The sequence below is a fragment of the Haemaphysalis longicornis genome, unplaced genomic scaffold, assembly GCF_048455015.1.
Source record: "Haemaphysalis longicornis isolate Haplotype H1 unplaced genomic scaffold, Haemaphysalis longicornis Haplotype H1 scaffold_4, whole genome shotgun sequence".
NCBI classification, from domain to species: Eukaryota; Metazoa; Arthropoda; class Arachnida; order Ixodida; family Ixodidae; genus Haemaphysalis; species Haemaphysalis longicornis.
The window spans coordinates 3613048-3617512 of NW_027526361.1; the positions used below are offsets into that span (position 1 = coordinate 3613048).

The window sequence follows — 4465 nt, forward strand, 5'->3', positions numbered from 1 at the left end:
CAGCCCAAATGTAGAGTCTGCTGTAATGAGCTTGGTGTTCTCAAATAGTCGCATTATTACCTGTCAAGTTTACAATGCTTCGTGCATAAATGCCCTATAGTCTGCCTGAAGGCGTGTACTATCCAGTAACTTTTCTGGAGCAGCCACCCCATTTAGTTACCACTCCCAGATGAGGTAGAGCAAGTCACTGCAAAGTTCACCATTCGATGCTGCATCGGACTTTATATTTAGCAAGAAAAAATAGTAACGCAAGGACGACGATGTCTGAACATACTCTTGCGGTCAGGCATGTTCTGTGCAATCTGAGCAAGATATTGCTATTTTGAATTTTGTCGTGAGATCTGAGGAAAGAGTTATAATGCGGTCCTACAATTTTGGTTTCAAACTTTAATGAAAGGACATACTTTTTTAGCTCACGCGTGCACTGCCATTTTTCAGCCAAGTACAGCCTGCCGGTTTTAAAGCTAAACGATAAAAAAATATCCGTGCATAAGCATGGGCGGCTCTGGAATGTATAGGGCGCACAGGAGTTTTGTAGTTTTTGTTAGAGACGCGGGAAATGGAAATTGTGTTGGGAATCTCCTTGGTCCACCAGAAAACAGAGGATTGGGCAGCTGTGCAGAGCCAGCATGACCTTCGGGCGTGGTGCGATGCCCGAAACAAGTCAGCATTTCGTTTTCCGGAGTGCACCAAGAAACCATGCGTATTGGCATGGCCCCGCATACAGAAAGACCAAAGACTACCATGCTTCAGCATGAAGCGGACAATAATGACATAGTTAAACTATTTCCTTGGTTGACAGCGAGCGTGATGTTGAAACTGAAGTATGGTTTCAGGCTACGACAGGATAGATTGGCTAAAATTTGCAAAGTTGTTTACCGTGATAATTCCTCGGTCATTTCGGTTACTTATGAAATGCTGACGATTGCTCAAAATGTCCTTCATGCAACATTTTAGAATGTATACGTAGCAGTTGTGGATTCAGGAAGAAAGACAACAGCGCGCACCCGTATGTGTGTGTGTGTGTGTGGGGGGGGGGGGGGGAGGAGGTGAGCGGAGGAGGAGGGCGGAGGTGTGCTGGTGCTCTTGAGAGGGCCTGCTGTGTAGCCCGTTTATTTAATTAGGAAATTCTGTTGTCTTGCACGACCGATTGAGCCTTGAAAGAACGATACTCCTGCGTCCACAGAACTTCAAAGAAGGCCAGGAAGAGTTAAAGGAAAATTCTACCAGAAAGGCACGTTCGTTTCTTCGCCACCAGTACGAAGGTCCTTCACTTGCGCTGTGCACGCTGCTATGGGTTTAAAATTGGGTGTAGCAGTCGATGCACGCGTAGATAAGAAACGCGGTAACAAAAGTCCCGATAACGCGCACACAATGCGACAGCGGCTACATCACATGGAGTTTCGTTCCAGTAAAAGCAAACTATTAAAACTGCAGCCAGAACAAATATATTTTTCACTCTTCATGTACTGATACTAACGCTGTCCCGATACACTCTGAGTAACCCTCTCCAACTTCGTGCATAATAAAATATTAGGCGTTTACAGGAGTTGAATTTACGTTTTCCCTCATTAAAAATCACCTATCCGCTCCACCGTGGGCGCTTTTAACGACCAATTAAAACGCAAATACTGCATTCGAAATAAAACGAAATACACAATTTTAGCTCGCAGACGCAAGGTACTGGGGCATCGTGTAAATATAAAGAAATTATTCTTTAAATATCAGAGAATGCATAACTGATCTGCACTTCACAACTTAACGTACAATGCAACCTCCATCGCCAAAAGACATCAGTGATAATGGAAGGATTAATCACTGGTAGAAAATGAATTACAATTCGAGGCCTCTTTTGGGTGTTGGCACTTGCAACATGAGCTTCTCAAAACCAGGGGCGCTTCTATCCTCGCGGCATATTGCCGTTGTGTTTCGGGCCCTTAATATACACTGCTCTGGGCAGCCGCCGTCCAGGGAAAAAGCTGCCGTGGACGCAATGGAGGGGCTGTAGTTGTGATCGAGGTAGAATATGGCCATGTGATCGTTGTTACTGTCGCGACGTCGTCTGCCTGTGGCAGGGCTGGTGACCGCCGTGCCTTCACATTTAGGATAAAGTCTGGGAGTGGCTCGGGGAGCTGCAGCGCGCCTTTTTTGTCGAACCGCTGTTCTCCAGTTTCCTAGGTGAGGGGAGAATACCGCCGAACAAAGCTGCCTAATCGCAGGGGTGAAATTGATTGTCTGAGCAATCTGAGCCCACTCCAACAAAACCCTCCCGGGCTCGACAGAAACGTGAAAAAAGAAGAATGAAGGGCTGACGCGAGGAAGAGGGGCATACCTTGCTGTGTGTCTCATTCGCAAAGGCCCTCTGCCCGCGCACGACATTCATCCAGCTAAACTGCCCCATCGCATTCTTCAGTTACCTTGCACGAGTCTTGAATGTGTGCCCACGGCCGCTTGATCTCCCCTTTTCTAGGAGATGGAGCAGCCGTGCTCAGCCACCGCCGCTTGCACGTTGTTCTGGTTAACATACAAAGATCGTCTGTTCCCTTTCGGGCCTGCATAGTACCAGTTAGAATCACTAAAACCGTATATAGTGACACTAGTACCAGTCTTCAACCATCAATGACCGGCGGTCCCTCTTTTTTTTTTCGCCGCGAGTTAGTGCGGACCAGTCCTTGCTTCCCGGGCCGAGTCAATCTCCTCTGCTGAGAACGACTCAGCCAGCCTATTATTCTCTGTGTTGCCACATGTCTCGCACAAAGGGACACAACGCATGCCTTTGTCGTCCCGTGCGCTGAGCTTACCTGAAGGCGCCGTGGCTTTCGGGGCTGCCCCCCTCCGCAATCATCCCTCAGCTATAGTGCCTAGAATATACTATTCCAGGCACTATACCTCAGCGGTTCGCACCCTTCATGCGCTTCATTTTGTCACGGCCGGACTGGACTCCCTTTCCGCAGCGCGGAAAAAGAGTCGAGTCAGTCGTGAATGCTTCTATTAGTGGCACTTTCAAAGGATATGCAGCTTTGTTCACAGGCGACGTACCAGGCATACAGGCAGCCCGGCGACGGCCGGAAAAATTTCGGGGGGGGGGGGGGGGGGGGGGGCTGAAGCCCGGTCAGCCCCCCCCTGGCTACGCCACTGGTCTGGAGCACGGTGGAAGAAATAGTCTATTCTTCCACCGTGGTCTGGAGTGCTAGGTGTGTGCAAGTCGCAAGTTCGAATACCGGAGGCTACGTTTTTTTGTGATTCTTTTTTCGTTTTCGGTCGATCTTTTTTAACCTGAGTTCACCATTTTTGGGCCATTACGTTCACTGATCCACGAGCGGGTTCAGCACGCGCGCAGACTTACACTGACGCGCTAGCCAGTTCTTGTTGGCGTGCTGTTGCCACAAGCAGCGACTGCTTGCGGGCAGTGGGCACAGGCCAGAATCAGCACACCTTTGGCCTGGTGTGAACAGCCCCTCCCCACGATGATCTTTAGTAAAAGGCGAAAGATCAATCCGCATTGCCTTGAGGGGAGGCTTTTTTTTTTAATTTCTCTTTCTTCTGCCCTGTATCTATACGCCTCGAGCTTCGCGATCGCTGCGCCGCCTGCCGCCGCCTGCCGCCGCTTCTCCGCGGCGTTGACGAGATTGGCGCTGCGTGACTGATAGGGGCTCGTGCAGTGTTTTGGTTCTATTTCGCTTCTTTTCGCCTTTCCGCGCCCTAAAAAAACTTGTTATGGTGACGAGTATAGGCAAAGAGTACGTTTAGGTCACTTAAAGCGCTAGACACATGTACGACTGGTACACGCGATTCGCATGCGACTGATTGTTACGATTGATCGTTAGGACCTGTTTTGGCGTCGATCGCTGGTCGGAGGAGGCTCACGACGTGCGTCTGGCAAGCCAGATGCAGTCGTGCCATAGTTGCAATCGTCGTGAGGCCACAGCCAATGAGAGCCCGCTGAGCCCCAACCCCCCCGCAACCGGCGTGCGTTGCTCTAGTCGGCTCGGGTGTTGGAAACTTTAGGCTTAGCATCCTGGCGGATATTTGATTGCCGCTATCTGTGTAACTGCGAATGACAATCCGTAACACAACTTTTCACCACACTATCATCCCTTTTCTCGCATAAGCTACTTCTTTTTAGCGATCAGATTGATTCAGAAGAGCAGCGACAAGCGCGGTTGCTACCGTGGTCTGCGCCGGTTCGAGCCGCTGAGTGTGCTGAGCTGGCAGGCGCGACCGGCGTGTGCGCGGACTGTTTCCGAAGGCAGAAAACACTTAGCGATTGCCTGCTTTATCAATTTCTTGCGAACAAACGCGCGGAATCTACAAATTCAGCTCAGCGATTGTCGTAGTTGAACATCTGCGTAGCCTGCTTCCGCGCAGGTATTGCCATCTCTCGACCGGTCGGCGCACCGCCCGCCGCGCGCCGCGGGGGCCGGTCAGCGTCAGCGTATACGCTTGCATCGCGGCAGATATCTGA

At 50.4% G+C, this 4465-nt stretch overlaps 1 pseudogene; it reads right to left on the minus strand.

Moving 5' to 3' along the window:
• Positions 1 to 3448: 3448 nt before the first annotated feature.
• On the minus strand, positions 3449 to 3519 carry LOC144180770 (U5 spliceosomal RNA; annotated as a pseudogene).
• Between the last annotated feature and the right edge of the window lie 946 nt (positions 3520 to 4465).